Raw genomic sequence first — 20,661 nt, forward strand, 5'->3', positions numbered from 1 at the left:
ATACTTGGTCAACATGTTATCTACAAAATAAATTTTGTTGTGCTACCTCTTGTCTTTCTTGGTGTTGCATTTACGGTGGCCAGCAGTGTACTTTGAAGGTCAGTAAAACTTTGTAACACCTATCTATTTTGTACGAGCTGTAAATGAATAGTTGCCACTGTTAAAGTTCCAACCCTCGTATAATAATCAACCAGAACATCATGACCACCTACCCAAAAGCCGGTATGTCCTCCTTAGGGCACGGATAGCACCGGTGACGTGTCGTGGTATGGTGTCAGTGAGGCCTTGGTAAGTCGCAGGAGGGAGCTGACACCACATCTACACAAAAAAGTCATCTAATTCCCCTAATTTCCGGGGAGCGGGCCAATGAGCTCTGACGCCACGTTCAATCACATCCCAGATGTATTGGATGGGATTCAGATCTGGCGAGCTGGGGGGCCGGCACATCAATTGGAACTCGTCACTGTGTTCCTTGAACCACTCCAACACACTCCTGGCCTTGTGACATGGCGCATTATTTATTTAAAAATGCCACTGCCATCGGGAAACATCATCGTCATGAAGGGGTGTACGTGGTCTGCAACTAATGTACGATACTCCTTGGCCGTCATAGTGCCTTGCACGAGCTCCACCGGACCCATGGTTGCCCACGTGGATGGTCCCCAGAACATAATGGAACCGCCACTAGCTTGTCTCCGCCCACAGTACGGATATCAAGGAACTGTTCCTCTGGAAGACGACGAATTCGCGCCCTGCCATCGGCATGATGAAGGAGGTGTCGGGATTCATCAGACCGTTCAACGCTCTGCCACTACGCCAACGTCCAAAGCCGATGGTCACGTGCCCATTCAGTCGTAGTTGCCGACGTCATGATGTTAACATTGGATGGGTCGTCGACTGCGGAGGCTCATTGCTAGGAGTGTTCGGTTCAGACACACTTGTACTCTGCCCAGCTTTAAAGTGTGATGTTAGTACCGCCACCGTTCGCTGCCTGTGGTATCCTGGCAGTCTGCCCAACCTGCGACGTCCGACATTTATAAATAAGGATGACCGGCCGACCCCACGACGTCTGGACATGGTTTCACCTTGGTTTAGCCACGTGTTGGTTCAAATGGCTCTGAGCACTATGGGACTCAACTGCTGTGGTCATCAGTCCCCAAGAACTTAGAACTACTTAAACCTAACCAACCTAAGGACATCACACACATCCATGCCCGAGGCAGGATTCGAACCTGCGACCGTAGCAGTCGCACGGTTCCGGACTGCGCGCCTAGAACCGCGAGACCACCGCGGCCGGCCACCGTGTTGAGGACACTCACCACAGCACTCCTCGAATGTCCTACGAGTGATGCAGTTTCCGAAATGGTCGTGCCGAGCCTGCGGGGCATCGCAATCTGCCCTCGATCAGACTCGAGATAGATAGCACACCTTCCCCATTCTACTCACGGACAGCACGCTCACTGATAATACATGCACCGTGCTTCTGTCTGACTAGCAGTCATTCGTCGCCAGGTAACGGTGGTACCTTCTGGACGGATTTATATCGATAGTAGGTCGGTGGTGATAATGTTCTGACTGATGAGTGTATATATATGAAGCATGGCCACATTTATCGGGGTATGTTAGTTAGCAGATCTGTCGGCGATGGAGTTTTGGAAATCTTCATCAGTTACGTCAACAGCCTGTGCAAGATGTCAAAACAGGAATGTGGAGTGCAGTTAGTTCAACAGGAATTATTATACCTAATTTTTACTACCTAATAATCATGATAGAAGGTTGTATACATGGAAGAACCCTGGAGATACTAAAAGGTATCAGATAGATTATATAATGGTAAGACAGAGATTTAGGAACCAGGTTTTAAATTGTAAGACATTTCCAGGGGCAGATGTGAACTCTGACCACAATCTATTGGTTATGACCTGTAGATTAAACCTGAAGAAACTGCAAAAAGGTGGGAATTTAAGGAGATGGGACCTGGATAAACTGAAAGAACCAGAGGTTGTACAGAGTTTCAGGGAGAGCATAAGGGAACAATTGACAGGAATGGGGGAAAGAAATACAGTAGAAGAAGAATGGGTAGCTTTGAGGGATGAAGTAGTGAAGGCAGCAGAGGATCAAGTAGGTAAAAAGACGAGGGCTAGTAGAAATCCTTGGGTAACAGAAGAAATATTGAATTTAATTGATGAAAGGAGAAAATATAAAAATGCAGTAAATGAAGCAGGCAAAAAGGAGTACAAACCTCTCAAAAACGAGATCGACAGGAAGTGCAAAATGGCTAAGCAGGGATGGCTAGAGGACAAATGTAAGGATGTAGAGGCTTATCTCACTAGGGGTAAGATAGATACTGCCTACAGGAAAATTAAAGAGACCTTTGGAGATAAGAGAACCACTTGTATGAACATCAAGAGCTCAGATGGAAACCCAGTTCTAAGCAAAGAAGGGAAAGCAGAAAGGTGGAAGGAGTATACAGAGGGTCTATACAAGGGCGATGTACTTGAGGACAATATTATGGAAATGGAAGAGTATGTAGATGAAGATGAAATGGGAGATACGATACTGCGTGAGGAGTTTGACGGAGCACTGAAAGACCTGAGTCGAAACAAGGCCCCCGGAGTAGACAACATTCCATTGTAACTACTGACGGCCTTGGGAGAGCCAGTCCTGACAAAACTCTACCATCTGGTGAGCAAGATGTATGAAACAGGCGAAATACACTCAGACTTCAAGAAGAATATAATAATTCCAATCCCAAAGAAAGCAGGTGTTGACAGATGTGAGAATTACCGAACAATCAGTTTAATAAGCCACAGCTGCAAAATACTAACACAAATTCTTTACAGACGAATGGAAAAACTAGTAGAAGCCGACCTCGGGGAAGATCAGTTTGGATTCCGTAGAAATACTGGAACACGTGAGGCAATACTGACCTTACGAGTTATCTTAGAAGAAAGATTAAGGAAAGGCAAACCTACGTTTCTAGCATTTGTAGATTTAGAGAAAGCTTTTGACAATGTTGACTGGAATACTCTCTTTCAAATTCTAAAGGTGGCAGGGGTAAAATACAGGGAGCGAAAGGCTATTTACAATTTGTACAGAAACCAGATGGCAGTTATAAGAGTCGAGGGACATGAAAGGGAAGCAGTGGTTGGGAAGGGAGTAAGACAGGGTTGTAGCCTCTCCCCGATGTTATTCAATCTGTATATTGAGCAAGCGGTAAAGGAAACAAAAGAAAAATTTGGAATAGGTATTAAAATCCATGGAGAAGAAATAAAAACCTTGAGGTTCGCCGATGACATTGTAATTCTGTCAGAGACAGCAAAGGACTTGGAAGAGCAGTTGACCGGAATGGATGGTGTCTTGAAGGGAGGATAAAGATGAACATCAACAAAAGCAAAACGAGGATAATGGAATGTAGTCGAATTAAGTCGGGTGATGTTGAGGGTATTAGTTTAGGAAATGAGACACTTAAAGTAGTAAAGGAGTTTTGCTATTTGGGGAGCAAAATAACTGATGATGGTAGAAGTAGAGAGGATATAAAATGTAGACTGGCAATGGCAAGGAAAGCGTTTCTGAAGAAGAGAAATTTGTTAACATCGAATGTAGATTTAAGTGTCAGGAAGTCATTTCTGAAAGTATTTGTATGGAGTGTAGCCATGTATGGAAGTGAAACATGGACAGTAAATAGTTTGGACAAGAAGAGAATAGAAGCTTTCGAAATGTGGTGCTACAGAAGAATGCTGAAGATTAGATGGGTAGATCACATAACTAATGAGGAGGTACTGAATAGGATTGGGGAGAAGAGGAGTTTGTGGCACAACTTGACCAGAAGAAGGGATCGGTTGGCAGGACATGTTCTGAGGCATCAAGGGATGACCGATTTAGTATTGGAGGGCAGCGTGGAGGGTAAAAATCGTAGGGGGAGACCAAGAGATGAATACACTAAGCAGATTCAGAAGGATGTAGGTTGCAGTAGGTACTGGGAGATGAAGAAGCTTGCACAGGATAGAGTAGCATGGAGAGCTGCATCAAACCAGTCTCAGGACTGAAGACCACAACAACAACAAAATATTTCTACCAGCAAACAATAACTTCTGATAGGTGTGTGGACAATATAGTTCATCCTTTTTTTAGAGGAATAGTAACTAACAAAAGGAAATGATCTTGCTACATACAGGAAGGTGGAAGATCATACTATTCCAATACTTATATGATAGTATTAAGATTTGTTTTTGATGACAGTAATAAATTATGCTACACGCAGACGACAACGCCCAGTAGCACGTCGAGCAACCGTATCTGAACTGGTCAGTCGATGCACTACCGTCAATCTGTAAGGTTTCGGTTTACGTTTATACGCAGCTATGTGACCAAATGCGACTGACACATCAGTCTGAAGCGAAGTAGGGTGACAATGATCTCGAACCTTTTTCCAATAATACTCTCATCTCGCTTTTTTCTTTTTTGATTATTTAGTTATTTATTTATTTTCCAGTCAAGACTCATATCCCAAATACGACAATGTGTGTCAGCAACGCACTGGAGCGTATGCGGTGATCGCATTCTACCACACTGGTAATGATTTCTGCGGAACACGGGATACAGCGCTTGCGTGGTACTCGTCAGCTGTGAGTGTTTCCAATAACTGATGGCCGATCGAGCAGACACGCGATATCGGATGTTTACGCCTACTTGCGGCACACTCAAACGATCGCAGTATTTCAGTTGTCACCCGCGTGTCGTGTAATTTCTTTTTGAGTCATCGGTCTTCTGACTGGTTCCCCACGAATTCGTGTGTTGTGTTAACCTCTTCATCGCACAGTACCATTTGCACCCTGTTTCGTTAGTTCTTTGTTGGACGTATTTCATTCTCTGCCTCCTCCTACAGTTTTTATCCCCTGTACTTCTCTCTAGTACCGTGAATATTATTCCATGATGGCTTAACCCATGTCCTATCATACTATTTTCTTCTTGTCAGTGTTTTCCATGTCTTCCTTTCTTCTCCGTTTCTGGGGAAAACCTTCTCATTCCTTATCTTATCAGTCCACTGATTTTCAACGTTCTTCTGTAGTACCACATCTCAAATGCCTCGATTAATTTCTTTTCTGGTTTTCCCACAGTCAGTGTTTCACTACCATACAATACTGTGCACCAAACGTGCATTCTCAGAAATTTTTACCTCAGATTAAGGCCGATGTTTGATACCTCCTGACATCTCTTGGCCAGCATTGATCTCTCTGATTGTGCTAATCTACTTTTCATGTCCTCCGTGCTTCGTTCGTCATCTATTAGTTTGCTTCCGAGATTGCAGAATTCCCTAACTTCCTCTGATTCGTGGGTCCCAATTTTGATGTTAATTTTATCGCTAACCTCGTGTCTGCTACTTCTCATTGCTTTCAGTTTTCTTCTGTTTTCTCCGTCTATATAGTGTACACCTTAGGTTGCCCACTACATTCCCATACACCACGTCCTGTAAGTGTTTTCATCAGTTTCACTGAAGACAGGAATGTCATCTACTAATCATATCATTCATACCCTCTCACGTTGAATTTTAATCCCACTCTTGATCCTTTCTTATATTTCCGGCACTTGTTTTTCGATGAATAGAATTGAATTGTAGGGGCGAATGATAACATCTATGCCGTACGCCTTTTTTAATCCGAGGTCCTTGTTTTGGGTCTTCCTTTCGTATTCTTCTCTCTTCGCTCTTGTACGTATTGTACATTATCAGTCGTTCGCTATAGCTTGCTCCTAATTTTCGAGAATTTTAAACATCTTGCACTATTTTACACTGCCAAACGCATTTTTGAGGTCGAGAAATCCTATGAATATGTCCTGATTTTTCTTAACTCATGTTTCCATTATCAACTGCAACGGCAAAACTGCATCTCTGGCGCCTTTTCCTTTCCGAAAAACAAATTGATTGTCATACAACATACCCTCAATTATTTTTTTATTATTATTATTTTTTTTTTTTTTTTTTTTGCGATTCTTCTGCAAATTATTCGTCTCAGCAACGTGCTTACACAAACCATTAAGCTGACTGCCCGACAGTTGTCGCGCTTAACCTGCCCTTGCTATCTTCGGGATTGTGTGGATAAGATACCATCAGACTTTCCACTGAGCACGTACGCATAAGCATGTACATAATGCGTGCGATTTGATGTCGTAATAGTCCCTTGGTATGTGAGCGCCCTTCAGCGCTCCATACCAGACAACGGGCTACAAAATCTTTGCGATCCTCTCACTAAAGCACTGAAAGTCTTAGTACTTCACTTCTGTTCTGTTCCTTTTCGAGATCTATCCGATCTATCCACGAAATCTTCAGCATTCTTCTGTATCATATTTCAAAACCTTCTGCCCTCTTCTTGCCAGATCTGCCCTTTCTGTCGCCACAAAAAATGGCTCTGAGCACTATGGGACTCAACTGCTGAGGTCATTAGTCCCCTAGAACTTAGAACTAGTTAAACCTAACTAACCTAAGCACATCACAAACATCCATGCCCGAGGCAGGATTCGAACCTGCGACCGTAGCGGTCTTGCGGTTCCAGACTGCAGCGCCTTTAACCGCACGGCCACTTCGGCTGGCTCTGTCGCCACAGTCGTGGGTGGGAAGTAGCGTGCATCATCTGCCTGTGTTTCGTGTTAACTTTGTTCTTTATGTTATCGCATTTTAAGAGTTTTTTTTAACTGTTGTCGTTGATGGAGATCGGGGACCAGACCAGCGTCTGCCTGAATGGCGTGAAAACACGTCTAAAAATCCCACGCTCAGCCTAGGCTGTGCAGCAGACCAAACGTCGTTAATCCGTCACATAGATTCGATCGATCTGGATCACGTACCTGTCTCGCAAGCTAGCGTGCTGCGCATTGAATTGTACGAGCTGCTCAACTTCCCGTCCAGCATGCACCAGAGTCAAAAAGAAACGGCACATGACCTCTGCTCACATGGAATTCTTTCTGTTACAAATTTGTCCGAGGGTATCCTCGCCACCTTCTCATGGACCTAAAAACGATTAGCTGGCTGTTCTTTTTGCAGTTTAGTAATGAGGGAAGGAAGACTCCCGCCAGGGTAGCCGAGAGCGCTAATGCGCCGTTTCCTGGACTCGGGTAGGCGCGCCGGCCCCGGATCGAATCCGCCCGGCGGATTAATGACGAGGGTCTGCCGGCCAGCCTGGATGTGGTTTTTAGGCGGTTTTCCACATCCCACTAGGTGAATACTGGGCTGGTCCCCACGTTCCGCCTCAGTTCCACGCCTCCCAGACTTCTGAAAAAATTCGCACTATTCCATGGCTTACACTAGATGCGGACAGCTGGGTTACACTCATTCCGTCCCAGGGGGGTGCAGGGTTGCGTCTGGAACGGCGTCCAGCCATCCTGTGTAACTAATCCCGCCAAATTAATAGCAGCACGGCCGATCCCGAGTTGCAGTGGGACAAAGGCTGCAAGAAAGAAAGAAATAATGAGGGAAGGAAGATCAAAATTCTACACCCCATCGGCGGACGAGGTTATTACAGATAGAGCACACACCAAAACTGGAGAAGGAACCATATCGATATTTGCCTTACACGGATTAGAGAAACTACACAAAGTGTATATAATGTGCCCTTTCATTAAACGATTTTTACTGACAGCTCTTGCGTTTTTAATGTTTCCGATGTTTTAGTTACCAGTTTTTAAATGTTGTTTGTGCAACGTATTTTTTCTTATATCTGTTCTTGTGAAGTAATCCGACTGCAATGAAATTTTAAAGAGAGAGAGTGTCTGAGGCATGCAAACTTTAATCTTGATCGCTGAAATCTCAGTGTCCCAGTTATCCGGTGTACATTCTACTCTGAAGAAGTATTCTGATACATGTATATAATTTGCTCTGTGTCACCTTTAAGATGATGCTGACATCCGCTTGAGTGCATCGAACTTTTCTAGACGTTTATTCCTAGGTAAATGATTGATTCAAATAATACACTTTTCTAGACGTTTATTCCTAGGTAAATGATTGATTCAAATAATACACTTATGTTATTCCTTTTGAGCTATAAATTACTGACTGTCAGGCAGCTTCGCTTGCATATCAGTAGTTCTGGTATGATCAGTGATGGTGAGGTACATATTTTTTTTGCCGAACGTCGAATCATGGTTAAAAATATTAAAAACTACAATTTTCTCTTATTTATTTCAATGTCTTAACTCAACAAAGTCGTATAAACAATGTTTTTGGTTCACTGAATCTTCCACCGGTTCTTGGTAGAACAACATTACAATAAATGAAAAGCGCTAGTTTGCTTTTGTTCTACAGTATTACCTTTATTATGTTAACCGGTTTTCAGCTTGCAAGGCCATCTTCAGACATTTACTGAGTATTGTCACCAAAGAAGTTACAATGTTTGTAAACAACTTTGGAAGAGAAGTTACACGTCTAGATTGAAGCAGAAACAAAGAGTAAGTAACATCTTTGACAGTGTGATGTTAATGCAAAGTAAGAGGTAAAAAATTGAATAGTAAATAAATAAAAACGGAGTAGACAGGAAAAATCCTTAACACAAAATAGGAGCAGCATGCCTACAAAACACATTCTATTAATAAACGAAACCAATAAAATAAAATAAAATTAGTACTTGACAAGGCTAAAGGCTACTTCAGGAGGCATAAAACAGGTGTCATAAAACATGGAGAATGATACACAAACCAGTTAAAAGAAGAAAGCATTATCAATGTAACTACAGAATGTATAAGCAACCTAAGCATTATCAATAAGATAAATTGTTCAAATGGCTCTGAGTACTATGGGACTTAACATCTGAGGTCATCAGTCCCCTAGAACTTAGAACTACTTAAACCTAACTAACCTAAGGACGTCATACACATCCATGCCCGAGGCAGGATACGAACCTGCGACCGTTACTGTCGCGCGGTTCCAGACTGAAACGCCTAGAACCGCTCGGCCACACTGGCCGGCTCCATAAGATAAACAGAAGTGAATGAAAATAGGAAAATGGAAGAAAGTGAGGAAACATACAGTAAATGCAATCTTTGAGAGTGTGGTGGTACTGCATTTTAAAAGATAAAAAGGCTGAACAATGCATAAATACAAAAGGAGTAAACGGGAAAACCATTTGAGTATAATGAATGAACTGACAATATGTTGTGCCATTTGCCGGAAATCGTTGACAGAATTAAAACAAAATTATCGACTCTGTTTTTTTCCTCTTTTTTCTTTCAAATATGCATATTTCTTTGCCGCACCCGGTACAAGAGAGGAACAGTAGCGGTCGTGAGGTGTTGCTGTCAGCCGCGTGGCTGCTAATTGCGCGATGGCTGGCGCGCGTCGCTGTTTGCCTGGCGCTGCAGTTTTCGAGTCGCAGCCGGGAGCCGCAACCTCGGCCGCCCCCTGCCTGCTACGTCAGCCGGCGCGGCCTGCCCTCCTCACGGCGGAAGAGATTGGCTGCGAAGGGGCGCTGCGCACGGGAGGGGAGGGGAGCCGGCGGCGGCGCGCTAATGAATTAGCCCTGCGGCGCGCGCCAGGGGCGACAGTTCTGCTCGCCGCAGTCTATCCGTCGCCGCCGCGCCGGCAATAACGGCGAGGTTAGGGCAGGTGTGCCGGTAAACACGGCGCCGTTACCGGTTCATTTACGTCCCCGGCCCCTCCCGGAATGCCTCGTTGCACTCCGTCACTCCTCCAGCGTATGGGCCATCTGTCGCCCGAGGCCGCGAGCATCCATTACCTCGGCGGCAGATCTTATTTAAGGCCTGGCCAGACAGAACGCGGCCTGGCCGTCCGGTCTGTGGCCTTGAACCGCAGCCGGCAGGCCGCACTGTTGAATCGCTCGTTATTGTATGGCGGCGGTCACACAGAGTGCGGCTTTGACGCACCGGCAGCCGGCCTGCCGCACCGGCCGCCGCCGGGTTGTCACAGATTACAGATTCGCCGCAATCCGGAGCGGCTGCTTGCCTCTGTTGGAGCATTCAACTGCTCTGCTGTCACACTGGAAGCAGCGGCGTGAGGCGGTTTTTGTTTTGCAGCTCGTAGTGCATGCACACAGAAAGACTTGTAGAGGGGGGTGAGAGAATATAACTTTTTGTATCATACACGCGATTCTGATTTGGAGGTAGAATACATTTCTCCTCGATATACTCTTGATAGAAAGCTGAATAGTGTTGTCACTGTGACGTCCATAACTTCCAATATCAACTACTGTAAACTCGGTAGTATGGATCAACGATCACCAGGAGAACTAGCGAAAAGAACTGTTTGTAACAGAAGACCTGGGATCCACTATCCTTCGTGCATTTTAACCTGATAGCCTTTCCGTCTATGCTTCCAAAGCAGTTCGGAAACCCCCAGTTCTATAAATCCTTCTTCAGATTTCTTCCACATCTCTGTTGTAGGAGTAGGAAAATACTTGGGCTGTAGAACAGTCCTTATTGGCTGGCACACTTGTTTCACAATATCTGAGACTGTTGAACGTCCTAACCGAAAAGAAAAAGCTATGGTCTGGTCACTGTCGCCTGTACTCAAGTATCTGGAAAAGATTAAAATCAATTATGCCGATAGAACGCATAGATAAGTTAAAGACCAAAGATATGTTTGTTTAAATTCAATGACAATGTTATGAATACAATGAAACAAAACAATCTAATAAGTAGAAAGTTCTCTCTAGCGGGACATACGGAACTAGATGTTACTATCGTTTGCTGTATTCGTAAACACTGCAGATAAATTTATCACTCCACTCGTAACTACGTTGTGGGATAGCACTTTCTTCCGCCGAACCTTTCATATGATACAGCAAAAAAGAAATGGAATAAATTATATGACTTCTGTTTGAAGCATAAAGAGGCCACAAACGGTAAAACGTACCTCAAACAAACGGCTTGTCTGTGCCTTGTATCAATTGGCTTTCCCCAGTTCGTTGTGCACTTCTCGGTGCTACCTTTTTATCAGGCGATGCATTTCCTCGAAACATTCTCGCGACATACGAAAATATTTGAAGAACCTATCTTCGTCAGACTCTAGATCAATAAACAGACGATGGTATTCTCCTAAGCTTTCTCTCTTGATATCAATGTCGTGCACCCAACATCTCTTCTTGGTGCCATTTCGTGGCATCGCCAGTGCAAGCTACTCATTTCTGCAATTAAAAAACAAAACAAAAAAAAAGAACTCGCACAAAGATAACGTGTCCCGCGTGAAGATTCCAAATCGCCTTAACGCAAGACAATCGAACTACGCATGCAAGCTTAATAATGGGTTTCGGCCCCTTCCACAGTGTAACAGCTGACGCATCAAGAGTCGCAGCGGCCGGCCGGCCGGCCGTTGCCTCTGTGGCGTCCGTGGCCGCTGACAGATCCGGCCCACCGCTGCGCCGTCCGTCGCAGCGGCAGGCCGGATTCTGTCTGGCCAGGCCTTTATTTTGAACTGTATAAAAAAAAAAGTGGTGAAACCGTTGCGGTGCTCTCCGACATTGTAGGTGTCATATGCAACAAGCTGTCGCTGCTCACCCGACGTTTTGGCTTGCTGGCCCGTAGAACGTTGAGACCAACTCTGCTTGGGTGTAAAGGGCGAATCCCCTGGACTCACGTGGATGTTTGCTGTGAACCCTCCGTTATTAAGTGTGCTTCTACTGCCCCTACCCCTCGTTTTATGCAACCCGAAACGTCTTCTGATACCATGCACAAGATTTTCACATTCTCTCGCTCACTACACGCAAACTATTAGTCCTGTAGAAAATTTAACAATATCCTTTTGTGCTCCGTCTTCAGGCCACGAGTGGCCTACTGGGACCATCCGACCGCCGTGTCATCTTCAAGGAGGATGCAGGTAGGAGGGGCGAGGGGTCAGTCCACCGCTCTCCCGATCGTTATAATGGTATTCTTGACCGAAGCCGCTACTATTCGGTCGAATAGCTCCTCAGTTGGCATCACGAGGCTGAGTGCACCCCGAAAAATGGCAACAACGCATGGTGGTCTGGATGGTCACCCATCCAAGTGCCTATCACGCCCGTCAGCGCTTGTAAACTTCGGTGATCTCACGGGAACCGGTGTATCCACTGCGGCAAGGCCGTTGCTGGATCCTTTTATAGGAAATTTAATATAGTTAAATTTTGTACTGGGATACATTTTTGCTAGTGACCATAGTTTTCGAATTATTCACAAAAAATGTACAAAGATGACCTCCGAAAGTGTTTTTTTCCCCTTTTTGTTTTGAATATCTCGAAAACTGTGGCCTACAGCGAAAACATAATGCCAACACAAAATTTAACGCATTAAATTTCGCTGTTAAGGGGAGACACGGGCAACCTTTGTTGACAAGCGGGCCTGATTCGCATCCTCTCTTAATCTCCTAGGCCACCTCATCAGCTGACGGTACAGCACCGCTCCTAGTGCATGAAGTCAAAACTGAAGCGTTAATGCTTATGGGGTAACCGTAGAGTATAAATATCTATGGAGTGAGCATTCGAGTGCGCAGAACGAGAATTATCTCCGCAACATCTGTTGCAGATTAAGTCACTTGATTTTGGGATGGCGCTTTTTAGCCTGTATAGCGCTTATCGTATTTTGAGTGTTATTACTTAGTTCCTACAGATAGATCGCCTTCAGAAGTACCTTCAAACTTGGTATACGTGTTTTACAGACAGCTTAAAAATTTGATACCAGTAACTGATGTTGGCTTAAAGATGTGGAAAGCAAAAGTATTCTCCTTTTTCTCCGTAGTATCACAGCTCAGATTATACTTTATTTACGTTTTTCCGGTATCGATAGAAGAAGTGATAACCAACAACATTCTTTTACGTTTTCTACTGCACTTATTCATATTGTAGAATCTCTGTTTTAATTAACTATGTGACAGTGACACTGTGGCCGGCGCCATGAAATTGTTACGGGAAATACAGTGATTTGCACCACCTGCTTCCCTATCATTTTTTTCATTTTTCCTTACTTATCCTTCTGCTTTTTATAAAGTAAAATAACTGTACCATTTTTGCGCCACCTCATGAGAAAAGTAAAACTGTACACAAAAAATGAAAAGTACGAGTTCAGTTTTTTTCTTTTTTTTCTATTGCAGTGGTTATATTGTTGAATCTGTTCTTTGCGCTACAACGACACTGTATTGGAAACTGTCTCATGCAGAAATACTTAAACACACACACGGATTTGAGAACCTGCATAAATCAGAGGAAGTTAATCAGAATGTCATGCATAAATTTTATGTCCATATGAACATAGCCCCAATATGTACACACTGACTGGCTGTTCACTCGAGCACACTTGCAAATTTATCTAGCACTTGTCTCGTAAACGCCGGCCGTTGTGGCCGAGCGGTTCTAGGCGCTTCAGCCCGGAACTGCGCTGCTGCTACGGTCGGAGGTTCGAATTCTGCCTCGGGCATGGATGTGTGATGTTCTTAGGTTAGTTAGGTTTATTTAGTTCTAAGTCTAGGGGACTGATGATCTCAGATGTTAAGTCCCATAGTGCTCACAAGGGAACCTCCCCATCGCACCCCCCTCAGATTTAGTTATAATTTGGCACAGTGGATAGGCCTTGAAAAACTGAACACAGATCGGTCGAGAAAACAGGAAGAAGTTGTGTGGAACTATGAAAAAATAAGCAAAATATACAAACTGAGTAGTCCTTGGGCAACATAGGCAACATCAAGGATAGTCTGGGCACAGCACCACCATGGTCTCGTGGATAGTGTGAGCAGCTGCGGAGCGAGAGGGCGTTGGTTCAAGTCTACCCTCGAGCGAAAAGTTTACTTACTTTATTTTTGCAAAGTTATGATCTATCCATTCGTTCATTGACGTCTCTGTTCACTGTAATAAGTTTAGTGTCTGTGTTTTGCGACCGCACCGCAAAATCGTGCGATTAGTTGACGAAAGGACGTGCCTCTCCAATGGGAACCGAAAATATTTGATCCAGGAAAACACGTCTGATATATTCTATACGACACTGGTGACGGCATGTCCGTCACATGACAGGAATATGTTGTCGACCCACCTAACTTGTACACTTGGCGATATTCTATACGACACTGGTGACGGCATGTCCGTCACATGACAGGAATATGTTGTCGACCCACCTAACTTGTACACTTGGCGAATGGGTAAAAAGATTCTTCTACCTTGCCCGATTTAGGTTTTCTTGTGGATGTGATAATCACTCCCAAAAAAGTGATGAAAACATAAGTGTGTGTCACATAAACTGCAACAAATGAATGCAAGAGTTTCACAGTCGCACAGTTTCCTCTGTTCTCTGTCAAAACATATGTTTTTAACGTTTTCAAATTTTTCCGTGTGTAGATCGTCAAATCCTGCATATGTCCAAGCAAATCTGCATATGTCCTGGAATTTTGGAGAGCGAAATTGATTATGTGTGAGCGCCTGAACTCTGATAATTGTCTGAAAATAACAATTTAAAATTTTTACTGTAGGGGAGACTTGAACCAAGGACCTCGTGGTCCACAGCTGCTCACGCTAACCACGGGACCACGGCGCTCCTGAGGCCAGAGCGTCCTTGATGTTGCCTATGTTGCCCATGGACAACTAAGTTTGTATATTTTGCTTATTTTTTCGTAGTTCCACACAACTTCTTCCTGTTTTCTCGATTGATCTGTGTTCAGTTTTTCAAGGCCTATCCACTGTGCCAAATCATAACTAAATCTGAGGGGGGTGCGATGGGGAGGTTCCCTTGTCAGAGCAATTTGAACAATTGTTTTGTCTGGTAAACACTTGCCATAAAATCGCAGAAATTACGTCTACAATAGAACACTTTATAATGCCATGTCTTGATATTTTTCAACATATGAAGGGCTTCATATCAATAAGACATTTAGAATTACACGTTTGTTGTACGTCCCTATGAAAAGTAACTGGTCCTCCTTTCACACACTTCCCTTTACATCCGTAACTGTTGTGTGATGTCCTTAGGTTAGTTAGGTTTAAGTAGTTCTAAGTTCTAGGGGACCGATGACCATACATGTTAAGTCCCATGGTGCTCAGAGCCATTTGAACCATTTTTTTGAACATCCGTAACAACAACAACGCTGCACCGTAGCTGTTACTTGAACTCAAATGTGCAGAAACGATATAAAACAAGGCGAAGACATGTAATATCCAAGCTACGCTATACAGCAAACAATAGACAAGCAGCGCCGTTCCAAAATCACGTGCCTAAGCCCGTTTTTATACTCTATGGGGGTAACGCACCGATACCAATGGCAGCCCTTCCCCGACACGCCACGCCAGTGAATTATTTCTAAAAAAACGAGTTTTTTGTACTAAATTCATTTTATGTTCACCCGTCCATCAAATGATTATATTTATTTACGCCTCGTGAACATTGTTTCTGCACTTACAACGTTTTACAATAACTATTTAAAAAAATGTTCATAGCAAAAATCTGCAACGCCGAGGTAAAGAAACAATGTTCACTACACGTAAACAACTGTAAACATCTAAAGATGGGATGTCAGGGACAGATAAACTCCCATAAAATCAACTGGTTGCAAATGATTCAGTAAACAAAATACGACAATGGGATAGGCAACCCCACTCAGGCCACAGGCAGGTCATTCGAGGGTTTTAAATTTAGTGTGTTAATATCTAATTTTGCATATTTGCCCAAAAGTACCTTTGATGTCTGATTGCGTAGACGTTGTTTCTGTAACACTAAATAAATTAACATTGGTTGGTGGCAAAGCCTGGTTAACCCATGACGAGGCGCGGGGTCAATTGCATTTAAAGAAACAAAGCTACCCTATTACATAAATGCAATAAATAGAAAATGAGTACCTCAAAAATTTCTTTTACTCGCTTTAGCCCTAGCGAATTCCTCTGTCAAATCCTGGAAGTCAAGAGAACTGGTTACCTGACGTTCAACTGATAGCAAGGTGAGGGTGGAAATGCTTTCTTCTTGCATGTAGCCTGTTATCTTTTCTTAATAAGAGCCAGTTTGGAAAATCCTCTCTTAGTTTCACAATTCGTAATTGGTGTTTAGAGGAAAATTCGGTGGGCCATCATTACATTTGGAAAAAATATCACCAAGATCATTTTCAACCGTTAATTCATATAATTCGACTGACGAAATGTTTATCAGCCTTTTCTTTAAGGGAACGCTTCAGATATTCGGTAAAATTAAGAAATTCACAATGAAAACTTTCTCCAACGAGATCACCCCGGTATTTTTCGCAAAGTTTCTACGTTTCTGTTTAGAGTTCTTGATAGCTCTTGCATTACTATATTATTTGTTAAAGGTAGGAAAACAGCGACTATTTCACAATACTTTTCTTCTCGCTTTTTCAGTTCCGCTTGTAGCTTATCAACTGTAACAAGTGCCACACGATATTTGTCACGTCCACTCAATCCTTCTGATTTTTCTCCGTCACAGAATCTTCTTATTTTTGCCTTTCCTTTCGTCGCTATATTCTTGATATACATGCTCACTTAGCCCTTAGCTTGGTTTTCATATTCATCAAAATTTTCCCTAACACGGCTGAAAAACGGAATCAATGATCACATCGCTGACATCCGCTAAGTCCCGTCCAGGCTTTTGCAAATATTTGTTAGTTTTGTCCATTGGAGACAACATGTCATCCCAGAAAACAACCAATATTGCTGTATTCAGTTTTTTTAGTTATTTCTGAAGCGATTCTGACTCATTGCTTGTCGCTGCCTTTTCTTCTTTGTTCTCGACAATTCCTTCAAGTGACTTGTAAACGGCTTCGAAATTACGTCAAACAGCTGTTATTGCTTCCTTGCGGCACGACCATCTAGTATCGGACAATGTATTAAGCCGCCCATTATTCTTCAAAAGAATGTGCCAACAATGATTAGAAGCTACAAATAAGTCATATAACCGGGAAAAAAGAAAAAAACTGATTCTAACGATTCTTCTGCACCGTTTTGGATGACAAGGCTTAACGAAGGCGTAGCACGGTGCATATAAGAAGTAAATGAGTTCAGTTCCTTTATCTTTGAGCTTAAACCTGAATAATTCCCGCTTCCTAAGACTTTCTCCCGTATGACTTTGTATGGGAACAAAATACAAAAATCTTTCGTGAACTCTTTCCTCGAGACTATACCGTACTATAACGGTTAGTTGATCTTCATATTCAGTGTCTACCGCTGAATCTACAACTAGTCCGTAGTGTTTTGCATAAACTGCAGTTCAGTCTCGGTACGTCCCTCGTTCTTCGACCGCAGAACACGCGCCACTGGATTTTTGCCATGATTAGCGCTGTTTTCGTGAGACTTCGATTTTTCTTCCAGCCAAAAAATCCACATATTGAAAATGGAATACGCATGTCGTCTGAGGCACCGCTGTCACTGAATAATTTACAGAAAATACAAAACACATTTCCAGTATATTCGGAATGCAACAGCCATTTTCTGTCATTTCTCTCTCCATTCAACAGTTTTTTAAGAACAAGTTTTTGGATGCGTACCTTTTTTTGTGATTTGTTGACGCTTTCAAATTTATTTAAATTATATAAATTAGTCTTAAAATAGTCCAAACGTTTCGCTAAACACAGAGCCACGAATTCGTTGTTCACTTTTTTCCGTTTCGCCGGATCTTTCTTCAGTGTTGAGCACTTCACTCATTCACAGTTAGTATTGTCATAGGTTTTGGTTCTATGGTCGCCTAACATTTGCATTCACTACCGACTAACTCACCAAATACTGCTCGACAACAATTTCAGATTCACCAGAACTTGTCAAACATTCTTTAGAAGAAGTAGGTACACATGCAGGAGGTTTTGGTTCAGCACAAACTTCACTAACGTTACCAATGAAGTGATCTTTCTTCGTAAAATACGAAGTCGCTTTTGGCCTATTTTTCACAAATTTAGCTGCTTCTTTCTGTGCTTTTGTTTTGCTGACACCAGTAGAGTCCGGAAAACCAGAAATGAATCTCAAATATGAGTTACTCACTAACTGATTACGATAAGCAATTTTACCCAACGTACCGACAACAACCCGTCCGCAAATTTACTGTACATTACAATGCTGTAAACAGTACTGCCACACGAATTAACAGTTCAGCTCTATAACAATAGACAAGCGATAAAAGCAGCGAACAAAAGAATGAAGGGGCGTGGGGTGAGTGTGTCTCACAGCACACATAAATTTAGAAATAACCAGCCCATTGCCTTGGTCAAAAATTCTGCCCGACTCCACGCGTACGGAGTTCATAAATAGTCGGAACTTCTTGAAATGAAAGGAATCCATCCAACTGTGCGACTACGCAGTGACTTAATTTTTCTCTGGATTGGAACTGGATCTTCTGTAACTACGTGAGACTGCAGAGAACGTGTTCAACGAGAAAATATGAATCACGGTTATCATGCACTATAGGGTGATTTTTTTCTACTGTTTACAAACTCTAGGGATTGGTCGATGAGAGGGTACGGAACAAAAAAGGTCTGATGAGTTTACGTCCGGAAATGCATGGTTTCCGTGCTAGAGACCATTTATTCAATCATACATTGTTACAGAGACTGCGATCTAATACGCGCTGTACCATGCAGCCATTGTTACAGTATGTGTTTAGAATAATTTCCATGTAAGTTTGATGATGTGGTAGGCGCATATTGATTACCGACACAAGTGCTGATGCCTGCTAATATCGGTTGGTGACGACTACCGTAAATTGTTCATTATCATCGACGACTTGTTCATGCGCGAAAATATTTTCCGTGACTGCAAACCAAATTTGTGGTTTGTTCTGTAATAAACGATAGTGTCCGTAACTGGAAACGTCGCGAGGAAGAACCGCATGAGGAACGGACGGTTGGTTCACTGCAAGTGAGTGCAGTCGCTACGCGGAAGAAATCACCGGAACAGTAATTTTCAAAGCTGGGTCATCGTCACCTCCAGGCGCAGCGGAAAGATAAAGCGCACGGTGGTGTGTAAAAGATATGCAACCGACGCGGGACTTTGCTCTGTTTTAGAGCTCTGTTCATTGCATTGCTTTGTTTCTCATTTGGCGTCGCACGAAGAGAGAGCTTCAAAACCTGGATTTCATGTCGAATTTCCTGAATCTCATCGTAGATGGCGTGTAGCTGACTGTGTCTTCCGTTGTCGCGATGTCGTGCTAACTGCCCACAAAATAAACAGTTCACACTTATTCTTGTTTCTTCGTTATCATGATCACAAATTACATGAGTAAGGCTTATGAACCATATAAAATAACGCACGCAGTATTTAAGTCTATAGCATTACTTTCTGTTTCTAACTAAACAAAAAAACCTTTGTCAACGGCATATGATAACCCGACGCTGAAAGTAAATTCGAAGATAGTACACTGGATTAGTGGATCAATTATTCCCACAAATATATCGGACATTGCCTGCCGTGTCTGTGCTCACTAGCAATAGTGTGGAAAAAAAAAACACTTTTTTGTTCTAAGGTTTCAGCGAAAAGCAGCGTCACGAATCGCTAAGATCCCGGTATTGCTGCGTATTCTGTCTGTCTGAGAGGAAGCGCTGAAGGACGCTTGCGAGATCAACTCGCATGCATGATTTCCCTGGTTACGCGTACACACTCGGTGAAACAGTACGCTGAGTCACTAGAAGCGGTGAGACACAGCACATTCCTTGGCGTGCAGATAACATCAAATGGTAGCTTTGGATGCGGAACGAACAAAACTTAATTGTGAGAGTGCCACAAGGATGTGAACCAAACGATCCGATTAATCGTTACCGGACCAAGTGTTAGTCACCCCATTAAAACAGTCACTGATCGCTTTGGAGCTCTTTAGATGGTATACAACTGGAACCAGACGATTATGTGGGCCCCGCTGTGATGTAACTCTCGACAGTGACGTGGTCCGTCCGTGCCTGGCGGTTGTGGGGAAACTTCGTCGTAGGATTTGGAGACAAAAATAGGATATCTTGTATGAGCATGTTGAGGGCTACATTGTGAATGAAAGCCCGGTTTGTTGGTTTTATCAACGCGGCCTGTGCAACGCGTTTACAAGGAGTAGTTTACATTCGCAGCCATGCAACACAGAATATGAACAGTGGTCGTAAAAACATTGTAACCGATAAGAATCTGACACTAGTGTCACGCCTTTTTTGTGACAGTTGGTTTGAAACTCAACAAGAATTGCTGCCCACTATGGCGTGTTAAACCCACAGTGTATGGGCGGTGTAGTTCAGACTGGAGACGGTTCTCTGGTGTTTTTGGAGAGTTTTTCGTACCAAGAATTGGGCCCAGTCATTGAGCTTACCGTCATCATGAATCAGGAAATCTGTATCAACATTCTCGATGACCAAGCGTTGCCTTTTATTGCAAATCTTCATCAAGAGTACACTGTGGACACCTCAGTCATCCAAGATGGCCCGGGTTCCCGGGTTCGATTCCCGGCGGGGTCAGGGATTTTCTCTGCCTCGTGATGACTGGGTGTTGTGTGCTGTCCTTAGGTTAGTTTGGTTCAAGTAGTTCTAAGTTCTAGGAGACTGTTGACCATAGATGTTAAGTCCCATAGTGCTCAGAGCCATTTGAACCAACCATCCAAGATGATAACCGTGTTTACAAGGCTGCACACGTACGTTTTTGGTTTATGAACACTCAGGCACCATTTCGCATCTGCACAGGCCTTCTAAATTACCCTCTCTTAATCCCACAGAAAAGATCTAGTACCTTTTGGAACAGCGAGTGGAACATA

The sequence above is a fragment of the Schistocerca nitens genome, chromosome 6, assembly GCF_023898315.1.
Source record: "Schistocerca nitens isolate TAMUIC-IGC-003100 chromosome 6, iqSchNite1.1, whole genome shotgun sequence".
In the NCBI taxonomy this organism is placed as follows: Eukaryota; Metazoa; Arthropoda; class Insecta; order Orthoptera; family Acrididae; genus Schistocerca; species Schistocerca nitens.